Source organism: Scylla paramamosain, chromosome 10 (assembly GCF_035594125.1).
Source record: "Scylla paramamosain isolate STU-SP2022 chromosome 10, ASM3559412v1, whole genome shotgun sequence".
NCBI lineage: Eukaryota > Metazoa > Arthropoda > Malacostraca > Decapoda > Portunidae > Scylla > Scylla paramamosain.
In genome coordinates, this window is record NC_087160.1 from 4,302,200 (window position 1) to 4,320,000 (window position 17,801).

General features: G+C 40.1%; 1 long non-coding RNA gene across 2 annotated transcripts in view; it reads right to left on the reverse strand.

The window, feature by feature from the left end:
- LOC135104131 (uncharacterized) overlaps nt 1-17,801 on the reverse strand; it is a 207,584-nt gene that overhangs the window by 151,828 nt on the left and 37,955 nt on the right. The window contains exon 2 of one of the 2 annotated variants that reach the window (XR_010270312.1): nt 11,802-11,957. This is a non-coding gene — a long non-coding RNA (uncharacterized LOC135104131). Of the gene's footprint in view, nt 1-11,683; nt 11,958-17,801 lie in introns of those variants that run through there. The other variant, XR_010270311.1, reaches the window with a different exon arrangement.

Below are 17,801 nucleotides of genomic sequence, written 5' to 3' on the forward strand. Positions count from 1 at the left end.
GGTACAAAGATATGATGATGATGATGATGATGATCATGATGATGATGATGATGATGGTGATGATGATACTGCTGACTATTACTACTACTACTACTACTACTACTACTACCACTACTACTACTACTATTACTACTACTAAGACTACTACTACTACTACTACTACTACTACTAGTATCACTACTACTACACAGTAGAAATTTAACGTGTGTTTCATATAATTGTGAATATGCAGATGATTTAAGGGCACCGTTCCTAAGTGAGCTTTATAATCAAAGTGATTTTTTTTAATCCAGGAGCATGGTTTGTTTATGAGTCAGCTTGATTGGTTTTATGGAGTGGGTGAGGGTGTGAATGTGCACGGGGTCAGCGCCATGGAGGAGGGTCGGCTGGTGCGGGGTAGGCCGCACGGCGGAGCAGCCATCCTGTGGCGTGACTCCAAGCGGTTTCGTGTCACTCCTGTACCTTATGAATCCAAACGATTGTGTGCTGTTCGAGTTCATTTACCAGAACAAACGGGTTTGGTGATATGTGTATATATGCCCTGTGATGATCAAAGAAGTGACCAAAATGTGAATGAATATGTAAATATACTGAGTGATATAGCAGTTCTTAGTCTTAGTAATGATATAGATTTTATATTAGTAGGTGGTGATTTTAATACTGATTTTAGCCGTGTTACGCCCCAGACACGGGCCTTTGTTAAATTTATCGATGAGTACAGGTTTTATTGTTGTGATAATGATGCCTTATCCACAGTTGCTTATACTTATTGCAGTAAAGGAAATAATTTTAAATCCCTGATAGATCATTTTTTGATATCAGACAATATATCTAACTTCCTTCAGACTTATACTACTATTGATTCTGTAAACAATCCATCAGACCATATAGCTATAAAGTGTGTTTTAGATGTTACTATTTCTTATAATGTGGAAAATATTGAGCATGAGACCTTCGAGCGCATATGTTGGCATAAGGCAAATACTGAGGATATATTAAGGTATAAAGAGTTAGTCACTGGATATCTGTTAAATGTTCCCCTACCGGAAGATATGTTAATGTGTAGAAATAATATGTGCACCCAGCATGAAATGGAAATAGCAGCATTTTATGATCATATCACCAATGCACTTATAAAGGCAAGTAAAGAGTGTATACCAAGGACAAATTGTGGGAGAGTTAAGAAAATTGTGCCAGGCTGGAATGATTGTGTTGAGGGTTATTTTCGCACTGCTTTGTTTTGGCACAGGTTATGGGTAGACAGTGAACGACCTCAGCAAGGTCTCATTGCCGAAATACGCCGTACAACACGTAAATGTTATCACCAAGCACGCAAGATGGTTATAAAGCAAGAAGAGTTAATAACTACAGAGAAATTAGCTGAGAGTTTGCAGGCTAGTGCTTCTGGTAGACAGTTTTGGAGATCTGTAAGAAACAAGGGAAAACAGAAGAAAAAAACGCCTAAGGCAGTTGATGGAAAACATTGTCCTAAAGATATAGCTGATTTATTTAAAGGAAAGTTTGAAGAGCTTTACAACAGTACCTCATACGATACAAATGAGATGGATAGCTTAAAATCTGCCATCAACAGTGTAATTTCTTGTCAGAAAAATAGTAATGAAAGTATACTCTTGATTACGCCTGATGAGGTGCGTCAAGCACTGCGGAGAGTGAGGCCTGGAAAGGAGAGAAGGTGAGGGTGACCTGATGTCTGACCATCTCATACATGCTGGTGATGTGTTATACGGACACTTGTCTGTACTGTTTTCAGCCATGTTGAGGCACGGTTTCTCTCCCCACAGCATGATGAAAGGGGTTATGATACCGCTTCCTAAAGGTCGTTGGGCAAATCTTAATACCAGTGAAAATTACAGAGCGATTACTCTTAGTAGTTTGATGAGTAAAATACTGGATAATATTGTATTGATGAGAGAAAGGGATAAACTATTGACCAATGATTTGCAGTTTGGGTTCAAAGAAGGAACATCCTCTACTATGTGTACAGCAATGGTGAGAGAAACTGTGTCTTATTATGTATCTAAAGGTACAACTGTTTATGGGTTTACTTTAGATGCAAGCAAGGCTTTCGACAGAGTTAATTATTGCAAATTATTTGATATTCTATTGAAACGTAATGTATGTCCTCTTATATGTAGATTATTGTTAAACATGTACGTAAATCAAAAACTAAGCGTAAGATGGAATGACTTACTGTCTAGTACATTTGAAGTGAGTAATGGAGTCAAACAAGGTGGTGTGATCTCTCCTATACTGTATTGTGTTTATGTAGACGGGTTACTCACGGAATTGCGAGACTCTGGCGTTGGCTGCTACATGGGTGGCACCTATGCAGGAGCCTTCGGGTTTGCTGATGACCTAAAAGGTCTAGCACCAAGTGTTTTTGCTCTCAAGAAGATGATAAGCATCTGTGTAGATTATGCATCGAGATATGACATTGTGTATAACGAAAAGAAAAGCAAATTAATAGTTTTCCACGGTAATAAAAGAAGTAATATAATTCCTAATGTAGAAATTAATGGTAAAACTATTGATATTATGGAGGAAATTGTACACCTGGGAAATGTTTTAGGAAGAAATATTTTTAAATGTGATACTTCTAAATGTGTGACTGATTTTTATCGACAATGTAATTCATTTTTATCCCGTTTTAAGGGTGGACTGTCACATGTAAGAAATACTTTGTTTTTTAAATATTGTTCTAGTTTTTATGGTAGTCAACTTTTAAATGTGTGTGATGGTAGCATGGAAGCGGTGTACCGAGCGTGGAGGGTTGCAGTGCGTCGAGTGTGGAAGCTGCCCTGGACCACACACTGTAGTCTGCTTCCTCACATTGCTAATGTTATGCCCCCAGAAATGTGGTTCGCAAAACGGGAGATTGCTTTTATAAACCAAATATTAACATCAGACAATATGGTTATAAGAACAATAGGAAGAATGGGGGTTTATGGAAGACATTCAATAATGGGCAGTAATGTAAGATATCTTTCATACAAATTTAATATGAATATTGGAGACATCAATAAGGTTTGGACGCAGCTGCAGTGTGACCAGTACGAACTTGCACGGACTGGTGCACAAATTCGTGAATTGTGTTTGATGAGGGATAGATGTGATACCACAATCTTAGATGTAAGGGAAACTAAGATGTTGATTGATGCTTTGTGCACCGAGTGACGTCGGATTCAGTATGATATTGTCTAATTTAGTATAAATTTATGTCTCTTTTTTTTTTTTTAATAATTAAATGAAATGTTTTTCTTTCTTTTAGTTTTAGTATGTATTTTAGTTTGTGTACACATCTTGTGTGAATAAAGAATATTGAATTGAATTGAACTACTAACAGCTCGTCTGTATGTAACGAACGAAAGGTGTCGTCATTAAGGAGGAGGAGGAGGAGGAGGAGGAGGAGGAGGAGGAGGAAACTTTCACTAGCTGCAAGGGGAAGGAAAACTGTCCAGCGAAGTCGTTAAGGAGGGCAGGGAAGTTGGAGGAGGAGGAAGGAGGAGGGAGGACGAAGGAAGTAACGGGTGAGGGTAAGAAAGCTGGGAAGGAAAGGACAATGGGTCGAGGAATGGAGGATAATTGGAGGAGGCGAAGGAAGAGGGTGGGAGGAAGGATTTGGCAGAGGAACCTTGGGAATGAACGTGGGAAAAGGAGGGAAAATTAATGCTATCATGAATCACGGTGGAATATGATAACTGCGCATCTAACAAATACATAACCAAGAAATAGTATCACTTCTGCAACTGCTATTTCTACTGCTACTACTGATACTACTACTACTACTACTACTACTACTACTACTACTACTACTGCTGCAAGCCATAATGATACGTACTTTATTTATTTATTTTTATTTCTATCTATTTATTTATTTTTTGGTCACACGCTAAGATTATTTATTTTATCTTCGAACACACGATGATTTAACCGAACGAAAAAAACAAACAAACAAAAAAAAACATCAGTTTCACACGAGCAGGAAGGAAAGGAAGCCCCGAGATAACGAGAGGTGTTTAGTTCGACCTCTAATGGTGCTTTTAGTTCGACCAGTAAATGTGCAGGGTGATGATTGTGGTGATGAAAACATTGTGTGTGTGTGTGTGTATGTATGGTGACTGTATGGTGAGTCTGGTAGTGGTGATGGTGGTGGTGGTGGTGTGGTGACTGTTGTTGTTGCAGTTACGGTGGTGGTGACAGGTGGTGATGGTGGTGGTGATTGTGGTTGTATTTTTGTAATTTTTTCCATATAGGATAAGCTCGTTTTCTCTTTTGGTGTGTGTGTGTGTGTGTGTGTGTGTGTGTGTGTGTGTGTGTGTGTGTGTGTGTGTGTGTGTGTGTGTGTGTGTGTGTGTGTGTGTGTGTCTGGTTTGTGTTTTTAGAAGGGTTGTTATTGAGCTGTGTTTTATTTGCCGCGCCACACACAGGACAATCAGCCGGTCAAGGCATTAGCAGGGAAAAAAGAAATTATGACAAAACACACACACACACACACACACACACACACACACACACACACACACACACACACACACACACACACACTGAACCTGTAAAAACAATGAAAAAACACAAACACACAAATAATGATGCAATAGTATTACAAATTGTCTCACTCTCCTATCACACACACACACACACACACACACACACACACACACACACACACACACACACACACACCTAACTTACTGCAACACCGTTTGATGAAATGCGCAATGGAGAGATATTAGGACGAGGAGGAGGAGGAGGAGGAGGAGGAGGAGGAGGAGGAGGGGGAGGAGGGGGAATACAAAGGAAGACCAAACAGCAACAAACCCTGAGGTCCTTATTCGGCCATTTGGGTGACTATTCTGCTTTGTTAGTGGGAGACAGGAGAAGGAGGAGGAGGAGGAAGAGGAGGAGGAGGAGGAGGAGGAGGAGGAGGAGGAGGAGGAGGAGGAGGAGTCAAGCGAAGAGATAGATAAAGAAGAAAAGAACAAGAAAAAAAGGAAAAATTAAGGGCAACAAAAAGAAAAAGAAGAGAAAAAAAGGACGGGACATAGGCAAAGGAGGAGGAGGAGGAGGAGGAGGAGGAGGAGGAGGAGGAGGAGGAGGAGGAGGAGGAGGAGGAGCCCAGTCTTGCTTTGGAGAGGAGGCAAACAGTGTCAGGGGGCGGCGTCCTCCTTTGAGCTGCTCTAGAACTCAATTTCCTTGCACGTGACTCTCTCTCTCTCTCTCTCTCTCTCTCTCTCTCTCTCTCTCTCTCTCTCTCTCTGATCAGTATTAATGGGAAAACTTAATTACTTGTATTGGCGTTCCCAGTTTTGTTCATACACTGCTATCATTACTTCCCCACCAGCCCTGCACCAGCCCTCGTGTTGCTGCCAGTGTCGTGTATGGTTACTGCGGTGCTCATTAAAACACACCTCTATTGTAAAGGTAATTCAGAACACAAAGGTAACTACATATACGCGAGCCGTGACAGAACATACCAACAATACAATTTCTGTACAATTTAGGCTCAAAAAAAGTCACAATTAGAGGAGTTTTCATGAATGTGTTGCAAGTTTGATGGCGATGTTTTATTAGTCAATCTTTTCATTAAGTTTTTCATTGGTACAGTTCTTCTTCGTTAGTAGTCATAGCTGTGTGTTGACAGAAAGAGAGAGAGAGAGAGAGAGAGAGAGAGAGAGAGAGAGAGAGAGAGAGAGAGAGAGAGAGAGAGAGAGAGAGAGAGAGAGAGAGAGAGAGAGAGAGAGAGAGTTTTTGTTTTTCTGTATGCTACTGAACGCAATATATTTAATTAAGAGATTTTACTAGGAACCCTCCCCCCAAAAAAAATTGTATTTGTAGTGTTTATGGCAAAAAAAAAATCTAACTGAACAGATCAAAAGAAGAAAGGATAAACGATTAAGAAAAACATGGAAAAAACTAAGGAAAAAAAGAGAAAAAAGGGAGAAAAGAAAGAATGAAGTACAGAAAAGACTGATACAAATGTTCAAATTGAGGTGTACAAAAGGATGGGATATACGTAACTGGTAGACCGAAAAAAAAAACGAAAGAAAACGAAAAACAAGTGAATCGATGCTTTATATCAAGACAACTTCATATTCTTAAAAAAAAAAAAAAAAAAAAACCTTGGCTTCTTATTTCAACTACTCTTAGCGGTCTAGTGAACGTTAATAGAGTTTTCAGAAGAGTTCTCAAGTGATCATCCTACATTCCTACATCAATGAGAGAGAACAAAAAGAACGAAATAGGAACCTGACTAATCATCTCTGTGACCTTTGAGAAGTAGCCCCTATAGGAGAAAGAACGAGGCCTTGAAGAACGTGAACCTTGAGAGGGAAGAGTTTACGAGAGGTTACGTTTTGTTTGTAAGTGGAGAAGTCACGTTGAGAGCGTCTGTGTGAAATTGAGGAGAGCTGAAGACAAAAAATAAAAATACAAAATGTATAATAAAAAAGAATAAATAAAATCAAACAAAACATTACTAAATATTTAAATATATAAATATATAGATTGCCTAAGAGTAACAAACAGTGATGCAGAATGGTATAACTATTTTCCTTCTTTCTCCTTATAAAAAAAAAAAAAATGGAGCACACACACACACACACACACAGAGAGAGAGAGAGAGAGAGAGAGAGAGAGAGAGAGAGAGAGAGAGAGAGAGAGAGAGAGAGAGAGAGAGAGAGAGAGAGAGAGAGAGAGAGAGAGAGAGAGAGAGCACCACTACCTCTTACTACACAGTCTCTAGTGACCTGCTCCTCTCCCAATCCTCTCACACTAACCCCCCCACCCCCACTTTCCCTTTCTAGCCAGAGCACAGCAAACGTAAAAAAACAACTGGTGCAGGAAGCTTCGGGGGAGGAGGAGGAGGAGGAGGAGGAGGAGGAGGAGGAGGAGGAGGAGGAGGAGGAGGAGGAGGAAAGGATTGAGCCTCTTGCATATTTTAAAGGTCCCTTCCTCCTTGTGTTTAATACTGCTTCGGAGTTTTCACCTAAAGGGTAACAAAAGAGAGAGAGAGAGAGAGAGAGAGAGAGAGAGAGAGAGAGAGAGAGAGAGAGAGAGAGAGAGAGAGAGAGAGAGAGAGAGAGAAACATGACCTGGCAAATGCTTCACTGTCTCTCCTCGCGTGTCGCCCTGATGGTGACAACCCGCGGTGCCCACAACACACCACCACCACCACCACCAACACTACCACCACCGCAACTATAGGTAGGTTAAAGTAAATGCGACAAGGTGGTGGTGGTGGTGGTGGTGGTGGTGGTGATGGTGGTGGTGGTGTCTGTCTGTCTGTCGGTCCGTTTGTGTCTCAGGTTTTCTGTCTCACGCTGCGACTCTGTGATATTTCCGTCTGTCTCTCAGCATTCTGCCAATCAGTAAGTCTTATCCTCCAAATTTATAACTTCATTGAGTTTTTTTTTAATAGATAGAAAGAAAATGAGCAGCTTTTCGGCTATTGCAGATTTGTTAAGATAAAAAACACCTTAAAAACAGGGCGGTAAAAAAGGAATATCAAAACAAACAATTACTGAGTGTCAATTTCTCCCTCTCCCTCTCCCTCTCTCTCTCTCTCTCTCTCTCTCTCTCTCTCTCTCTCTCAATGCAGTGAAAATGAACCCAAAGGAAAGCGGCTCAGCAAACAGATAGAGACATCAACAGGAGAAGGAGAAGAGAGGAAATACTAAACGAGGAGGAGGAGGAGGAGGAGGAGGAGGATCACCTGGCTCGCGCCCAAATAGACAAAGACGCCCTACACCTGAAGAAGAGTCTTGCTTCTCAGCGGTATCGTATGTGGTGCCGCTTCCCATCACTCAAGCCCTTGCACCCGACGAGGAGGAGGAGGAGGAGGAGGACGAGGAGGAGGATGAGGAGGAGGTGGAGGTGGAGGTGGTGGTGGTGGTGGTGGTGTGCGGTAAAAGGATAAAAAGGATGTTGGAAGAAGAAAACGACGATGAGGAAGATAAGGAGGAGATAGGAGGAGGAGGAGGAGGAGGAGGAGGAGGAGGAGGAGGAGGAGGAGGAGTACGAGTAATAGTAGTAGTAGTAGTAGTAGTAGTAGTAGTAGTAGTAGTAGTAGTAGTAGTAGTAGTAGTAGTAGTAGTAGTAGTAGTAGTAGAAGCAAAAACAAGAACATGAACAAAACTAAAAAGGAAAGGAAGAAACGAAAAGAATAAACGAAACAAAGAAAAATAAAGTAAGCCAAGAAAAAAACAAAATAAGAGAAGCGTACATAACACAATGGAACAAGTAATGAGAAAACAAGGAGGAACAAACAAAACAAAATCGACAGAAAAAAAAATTAAAAAATAAAACAAATTGTAAAACAACGCCTTTTAAACCCAGCAAAAATAAGGAAAAGAAAAAGAAAAGAAAACTCAAATCCCTTCACTTTCCCTTAAAAAAGTAAGAAAAATACTTCAAAATATTTCAAACAGTAAAATTGAAGGAAAGCAAGAAAAAAGGTAGGAAGAGAGAGAGAGAGAGAGAGAGAGAGAGAGAGAGAGAGAGAGAGAGAGAGAGAGAGAGAGAGAGAGAGAGAGAGAGAGAGAGAGAGAGATAATAATAACAATAGGTCTCAATTGACAAGCTATCTTCACCCTTCCCATCATCCTCACTACAAATGGAATACAATGTCAGTTTCGTAAGTAGTGAAGGAGGAGTCCTCTTACCCTCCTCCTCTTCTTCCTCCTCCTCCTCCTCAGTTTCTTGTCCTTTCTCCTTTTCACCTCTTTTTGCTTTTCACACTCTTTCTTGCTCTCTCTTCTTCACCATCTTTCTCCTCTCTTCTTATCATTATCAATCATCATCATCATCGTCGTAGTCGTCGTTATCATCATCTCTCTTCTTCTTCTTGTTCTTCTTTTCTTCTCCTTCACATCTCTTGCTTTATCTGCTTTTCCTTCTCTTCTTCCTCCACTTTTCTCTTGCTTTACCTTCTTTTATCCTCATTTTCCTTTCACCTTCACCTCCTCCTCCTCCTCCTCCTCCTTCTTTTTCCATATTCTTTTCTTTTCCTCCATTTCTTCCTAGTGTTCATTACAAGTTCAAAGATAACTATTTTGGTCTTGCTTTGCTGACATCTTTCAAAGGACTTTTTTTCCCGGGGCTGCGTAACTTTTTTTCTCGTTTCTTAGTCTTCCGCTTGTTTTCCTCTTTTCTTTTTCAATCATGCTGCCGGAGATTGACAGCGGCAGGCTTCTTTGTTGCCTTTTCTTTTTACTTTCACGTTTCAATTGACAGTTAAAATTCAAAGCACACGCACACACGCACACACAGATACATGGATGAACCGATTGGGCTTATGCGTAGAAAGAATGATACACACATACAGACAGACAGGCAGGCAGATTGACAAAGATAGACAGATACAAAGATAGGCAGAAAAATAATAAATACATACATACGAGTATACATCAGTACAGACAGAGGTAGATAGACGGACAGAGATAAATAGATAAAAATATAATTAAATAGATAATTTTACCGACAACATACAAATTTGTTCAAGCTACATTGATTTTTTTAGTCGAACCTAACCTTACATCTTAGCATTCTTAATCTACAAAAGAAAATATGAAAGACACCAATAAAAAAAAATGAGAAGAACGAAAACTATCACTTATGAAATACCAAACACACACACACACACACACACACACACACACACACACTTATACCCTACCCCACTGTGAACCCAAAGTCTCCTTCCCGTCTCGATCTCACAGTGGGTCTTGAGTTCTATATTTCAGTCATCGAGTGTCACAAGATTACCAACACACCCACTCATTCCCTGCACTCGATCCCCTTCAAGTGGAACACGAGGCCGGGAGAAGGTGAGTAGAGGAGACAAGGACAGTCAAGAGGCAACATCCACACTACTTTCTTATATGCAAAAGCGTAGAGTTCGTGGAATAAAGGTTAGAAAGACTTTTAATGAGTTTTGATGGCGCTGAATGGATTGAAGGGTGATGGGTACTCGTATAACAGGAGGCAGGGGAAACAGTAAGAGAGGGACGAGTGATCTGCTGTAGCGACCCTTAACAGAAGCAGCCGAGTGAAGAGCAAGAAAAGCAAGAAAAACTATTCTCATCTCTAAAAATCAAGAAAAAAGAATTCTTCACCCTTTCACAACGAGGCAGAATTCCCATCACTAAAGACCAAGAAAGAGCAATTCGTCATCTCTTTCACTGTGATATGCAGGAATTTCTATCACTTAAGAAAAAGAAAAAATTCCTTAACCTTTTCGCTGGAATGTACAAGAATTCCCATCACTGAAGATAAAGAAAAATAAATTCCTTAACCCTTTCAATGTGATATATAAGGATTCCCATCACTAAGGGCACTGTACACTACATTTACAAGTACCAAGAAAAAAAGAAAAAAGGGAATGAAAGTAGATTTTCCAGCGTTTAGCCAATAAAGTCAGTGAATGAAAACACATGATTCAGAGTGCTTTGTGGTTGGCTATTCTGCTGCTGAGGTCGTCCTGCCTTCGCCTTCCTAGCACTGTAAAAACTGTTTGCATGGGGACGAGGGAAAGAAAAGAGGAAACAGATGGTTATCTTCATATTTTTACGCTGTAGAAATATGGAAGGGAGCTTAGTACAAAAATTGTGTTATAAAGAATTACTGGTATTAAAGGAGAGTTTGCCTAGGATTGAGAGGGTTAAGGAACAAGGGGTGAGATCGATGGAAAATGGTTTAAATATTTTAGTCCCCCAGAAATGTAAAGGGTTGCTACACCCAATCTAAAAGTAATCGAAAGCAAATATCAAAGCAAACATGACTGGTAGTAATCCGTAGTAGTACAACGCATACTGCTTGTAATAATAATAATAATGGAGTGTTTGTTTCAATATCGTGCAAGCCAGGAGCGCAATCCGGTAATGTATCTGCGCACTAATCGGATGTGGGCCGAGGAGTGACCTCGCCGCGCCATGACAGAAGTGCACGACCGCCTGTCAACAGCTGAACCCAGGATTATACTCCACCTCTCCTGTCTGTCTGTCTGTCTGTCTGTCTGTACAAAGCCCACTTGTCACAGCACTTTCTCCACCCACCCTCCCACCCGCCACTGCGCGCGCACGCACGCACGCACGCACGCACGCACACACTCTCTCTCTCTCTCTCTCTCTCTCTCTCTCTCTCTCTCTCTCTCTCTCTCTCTCTCTCTCTCTCTCTGGGATATCGTGTGTCTCGAGTTACGAGTCACCCCATCTGCGTTTTCTGTCGCACCTTTCCTCTTTGTCTTCAGCGGGGGAAACCCAAAGGAACACAAAGAATGAACAAACAATATAAGTAATGTTCTTTGATAAACAAGACCGAAGAACAATAAATTCATACAATCCTAGGAGCGCCATAATTAATTTACAGATGTAATTGTATGTTATTTTCATCGTGAACCCTTTGACTCTTATCACTTCACCTTAAGCATGATAAATTAGTCTGGTTTAAGCTTTGTGTACGATATAGAAAGGCTGATATAAAAAAAAGTTAGATAACGAAAGGAATGAGTGACTGAGCAATTATCTACTTTTTTTTATTTCTTTCTTATAAATAACTGAGAGACTGGCTAAGAAAAGAAAGTATAAAAAAGCCACAACAAAGGATGAAATAAATAAATAAATATATAAATAAGTAAATAAATAAATAAATAAATAACAGTAAATAAAAAAGTCAAGAGTAATTTTATTTCAGCTCAGTAACACCGTCTAAAGTTATTCAAAGGAAGTAGCAACTCTCGCATACAATTATCACTCACACACATCACAGGGTTAACTCACGGTCACCTTCACTGCATTGCTGAGTTACGTGTTCGGCCTGGTACACGGATTCACTTTCAAATCCTGTTTAAACTTGACAAATTTCATCACGTTTCCAAGAGGGCCGAGTGGATCACCGCCAGCCACCTGCTCGCCTGCGCCTTCCACCTGAGCAACTTATGCCTGGTGAAGCGAAGGAGAGGAGCAGGGACTTGAAAAAAATAAAATAAATAAAAATAAAATAAATAAATAAATAAATAAATAAAAAGTTCTATTTTTGTTACGACAACACAAATATAGGTAATAAAGGCTTCACAAAACGTACACTGGTGTCTATCTATCTATCTTCCATCAGTCTATCTTCCTAACTATTAATCTACCTTTCTATCTATATATCAGTCTCTATATTTATCGCTATGTTTATCTATCTATCAATCTATCTATCTATTCAAACGTGGATCAAGCAACACAAAAACACGAGAACACTAATTCATAGATAACAACCAATAACAAAGGAAACAAGTGAAATACAAAATGATGCAAAAGAACACAACACAATCCATCTATCTATCTATATGCAAATCTGACATTTCCATTAAAGAGAGTAGGCGAGAAAAAGGCGATTACTTTAATATTCAAGAAGAGTAGAGTCCCCCACTACCTTCTTCCTCTTCCTGGCTTTTAATCATAAGCGCAAATACACAGACCACTGATGTACGTAAACTATTGCACCATTAATTAACTTCACCGCCATTCTAGTCACCACCACATATGGCAATGGAGTAATAAAGAACAGTTAAATATATCATACATTAATCCAATCACACACAGACGCACTCAGACGCCCTTTGCTTTGATCATGCGAATAACCAATATGATTTTCCACACCATCCCTCCCATACCACCACCATCACCGCCTCCTCCTCCTCCTCCTCCTCCTCCTCCTCCTCCTCCTCCTCCTCCTCCTCCTCCTCCTCCCCCTAGCCATTCTGAAGCAAATCCACCAAAGCTAAGGATTATGGAGCTAAATTTATCCTTCGCCTGTTATCTCCCTTGCACCTGTTCACGTCTCTCCTCACTTTATGACTCCAACACACACATACACACACACACACACACACACACACACACACACACACACACACACACACACACACACACACATTCCCCCGTGGGCGTCCTTCTCCTCCAGTCTGTAGCTTAAAGTCTCAGCCTCTACTGGGACTTCGAGGAATGATTACCTCTAGGAAAGGATCTCAGTACGAAGATTACTGTTGGAGGAGGAGGAGAAGGAGGAGGAGGAGGAGGAGGAGGAGGAGGAGGAGGAGGAGGAGGAGGAGGAGGAGCATCAGCAGTAGGAACATTACTTAAAATAATGGACAGAACTAATCTCCTACGAGACAAAATTTCTTTCAGTCCTCTCTCTCTCTCTCTCTCTCTCTCTCTCTCTCTCTCTCTCTCTCTCTCTCTCTCTCTCTCTCTCTCTCTCTCTCTCTCTCTCTCTTGCAGTGTATTACTTTTCCTCGTATTCTGTTTTGGTGAATGTGTATCTTTTCTTTAATTTTTTCTTACCGTTTTCTTGTTTCTTTTCAGGTGAGTCTGGATGTTTGGATGGCGCGCGGGAAGGAAGGAAGAACAGCAGTGAGATGAGGAGGTGGTTTGTGAAGTGTATGTAGTAGTTTGTGCAGGGTAAGTTTGTAAAGTCATCGTCAGTCTAACCTAACCTAACCTAACTTACCCTAACCTAACCTAACCTAACTTAACTTACCCTAACCTTACCTAATTTAACTTAACCTAACCTGATTCTAATGGAAAAAAAAAGTTTAGAATTTTTCTCCATGCATGTTAACTCTCAGTCTATACCAGCGGAAGCATAACCATTTACTTTTTTTTTTTTTTATATATAAATTTCTGTGTCTTCCGTTTTCTCCTCCTTTAGAGTCTGTCATTCAGTTTCATGATCCTCCGCTTTCGATCTGTTTGGTGCATGACGCTTCTTGTCTTCTCCTAACTCCACTTCTCTCTAGTTTACATTCCGTCTATGTTCTTTATTTTACATCCCATCAACATTCACTTCTCTCTATTTTGCATCCTGTCTATGTCCACTTCTCTCTATTTAACACCCAATCTAAGCTCACTTCTCTCTATTTTGCATCCTGTCTATGTCCACTTCTCTCTATTTAACACCCAATCTAAGCTCACTTCTTTCTATTTTACTTCTGCTCAAATTGCCTTTCATTTTGGTACCCTCCTTGATCAATGGTAATGCCTTCTGATCCTCCACGTGCTCCCTGATCCGCAGTGCCTTCTTCTGATCCTCCGTGTCATGCCAAAGATTATTCTCCAAATTTTTGTTCCGAAGCTCCCTCAAGACTCCATGTTTCCAACCCACACGGCGATAATAAACATTTTTCTTCATACATCATGGAAGCACACTCTTTTTACTTCCTGAAACACTGACATCCCCCCATTACTCTTCAGTTTAAAAAGTATAGTAACAAAGACGAAAAGAAAGACGTAGAGAGAGAGAGAGAGAGAGAGAGAGAGAGAGAGAGAGAGAGAGAGAGAGAGAGAGAGAGAGAGAGAGAGAGAGAGAGAGAGAGAGAGAGAGAGAGAGAGAGAGAGAGTATTGGAAGAGGTGAGGATTGAAAAAGGGAGAGCTCGAGGCAAAGTATCTGTTATTACCGAAAAAAAAAAAAATCATGGAAAGGGAAAACTGTGTGTGTGTGTGTGTGTGTGTGTGTGTGTGTGTGTGTGTGTGTGTGTGTGTGTGTGTGTGTGTGTGTGTGTGTGTGTGTGTGTGTGTGTGTGTGTGTGTGTGTGTGTGTGTGTGTGTGTGTGTGTGTGTGTGTGTGTGTGACGCGAGGCATCTGGGCCTAAAATAACAATAAACAAGCCGCCAGGTATTAGACAGGTGAGAGAGAGAGAGAGAGAGAGAGAGAGAGAGAGAGAGAGAGAGAGAGAGAGAGAGAGAGAGAGAGAGAGAGAGAGAGAGAGAGAGAGAGAGAGAGAGAGAGAGAGAGAGAGAGAGAGAGAGAGAGAGAATGAAAGGGTGCTATCAAGGTAGAAAGCAGACAAGCAAACCAAGGTAATTAGAGTAAAGGTGAGTCACGCCTCTCCAATACAGGTGAGGCTGCAGGCACGGGTATTAGCACGGGTCAATGGGTGATTAGAGACACGCCATCTACCGGAGAATGTATCGGGAACAGACACAAGTGCTCCTGCCTCATCCACCCCCCCAACCTTCCACACACACACACACACACACACACACACACACACACACACACACACGTAATCACAACAAAAGAATTATTATAAAACTGTGTTAACGAGTTGGGTACAATAAGCATGACACGCTCCTTTATAAATATAGTTAGGTAAGGAGTATACCCACACCCACACACAAGCACAGACAGTAAGGGTAAATAAATAAATAAATAAATAAATAAATAAATAAATAAATAAATAAATAAATAAATAAATAAATACATAAAAAGCCTTTGCCTTTACATTTTCTGAAACTAAACATATCTTCTTCATAATATGGAAGTTACTTACGTTTACAGTGACAGTCGGAAAGATACTCTGTGTTATTAAAGGTTACGTAATATGTATCACAACTTCGGATCAATACGACAGAAGTACATTTTTCCATTTCTATGTAAAGGAATGTAAATATCACTCTACCTTTAACTGATAGCGTTCCTTATTTACGTAATGCATCTTTTTTTTTCTTTTTTTTTGGGTGGGGCTTTTCATAAGTAATTTATTAGGTTAAGCTAAGACTTCGGGTGGAAACTAAATTACTACTACTACTACTATTACTACTTCTGTGTTTACGAATCAGCAACCATTATACAAAACACATATAGCATAACCTTTGAAAACCTTCGCTGAGTCCCCCATTGCAATCTAAACCACCTATACTAAACTATTATTATTCCCTATTATTCACTGCCAAAGATATCTCACCCCCACCTCACCCCTCATCTCGTTCCTATCCCTGTCTTCCCTTCCCTTTCCTCACATCATACCTTTCCCTTCTCTTCCCTTGCCTACGTTTACAGAAAGCTATCAAGACGATTTAACAAAACCTGGACCTTCACAGCGGGGAGGATAAACAAATAGACCCGGGAAAACAGAGAGAACGGTAGAGAGGGGAGTGGATCAGACACGTGGCACCAGGATGAGAAGGAACAGAGGGGATGTCGGGACACGTAATTTGAAACGATTGGGTTCTAATAAAGAGTGTTTTCAAAGGTCACAGGGATAATTACTTGGGTTCTCATGGATGTTTTTTCACGCCACTAGTGATGTAAAATGTTTGTTTGATAATCAACAGAATCATGAATACGTCTTTTAAAATGCCCAGTAACTCCCACTCGACTGTGTTTATAAAAGTACTCGAGATTAGATGCAGAAGTGTGTTGACAATTCAGCCTGGTAGTTTAATCAATAGCTATGTCATTACCAAAGAAAAACTAGGCCTAACACTTCTGCTTTACTGTTACTGTACACATGCACTGACAAAATACGTGTACAGTTAAACCAACAGAGTGACAAGTTTGGAAGGTGGCGGCAGGGCAGACAGAGAAACAGATGGCGGGATGCGGTAAGTCAAGCTGGAGTAGACAGGCACAGCTAAGTGGGAAAGGTTGCGAGGCTCGTTCATCTTGCAGTGTATCAGCAAAGTTAATCATTGTAACAACATGAAGTATAACATTTGACAGCGCAATTTCTCACTAAAGATAAAAAAGACCAAGTAATTATTATATAGAGAAAGTTCATGATCGATATTTCTTTTTTTTTTTTTTTGTATATGTAATTGGAGGAATATTTATAATTAGAGAACAAAAAAAAAACATTTCCAAAGTGAGGAATACTAAACCAAATGAATCGTAAAGAAAGACATGTTGAAATAAAGCAATTCGTAAAAGCGAGGGATGGTTACAAAAATATATATAGTAAAAGCAAAGATCATAAAAAAAACAAATAAATAAATAAATAAAAGTCGGTAATCCAGAGACTAATATACGAGGAAAGACAAAAGGTATTGTAAAAAAAATAAATAATAATTAAATCATAAAAAACAAAACATTCTTAAAACAAATACAACAAAAAAAAAAAAAAGATTCGTGAAGCGAGGAAAAATTCGGTAAACAGGTATTCGTGAACCGAGGAAACAGTACATTCTCCTCATTAACCTAAGTAATGGTGAAAGTGACGCCTCCCGTGCTGGAATTACGCCATTAAGTACAAATGTAATAAGTAATACAATAATTATTTCACCTGTCGTGTGTGTGTGTGTGTGTATGTGTGTGTGTGTGTGTGTGTGTGTGTGTGTGTGTGTGTGTGTGTGTGTGTGTGTGTGTGTGTGTGTGTGTGTGTGTGTGTGTGTGTGTGTGTAAATTTATGCATGTGAACGTTCCAATTAGTCTAACCATATTATCTTACTGGGTATTTGTTGCTCTCTCTCTCTCTCTCTCTCTCTCTCTCTCTCTCTCTCTCTCTCTCTCTCTCTCTCTCTCTCTCTCTCTCTCTCTCTCTCTCTCTCTCTCTCTCGTTGCATACCCTTCCCGCCTTTTCTTGTTTACCTATTCATCTTTCTTCTCTCTCTCCTTTCCCTTCTCTTCCATCAAATCTTTCCCTTCCCATCCATCACCTCCTTTCCCTCCTCCTTCACCCGCTGTCTTCCATTCTCACCCTTCCCCTTTCTCTTCCCCTATAAACTTCAAATTAATAACAGTAATTTTCCACATAAATAATAAAGAAAGCTGTAATACAAGATATATAATTAAGAGGAATTAGAACCTTTTCCTAAACTAATTAAGAGAGTGAATTAATGAAGACTGAGATTGTAATGGCAGTGCAGTTGAGCGGTTAATGAATATAAGAATCGTTAGGGGAGAGAGAAGTTAGTTAGAGGAAAGTATCTTGATGGTTTTGCTTCTGTTGGTTTAAGTTTTTGACAAGGAAACTTTTGTAGTGTGTGTGTGTGTGTGTGTGTGTGTGTGTGTGTGTGTG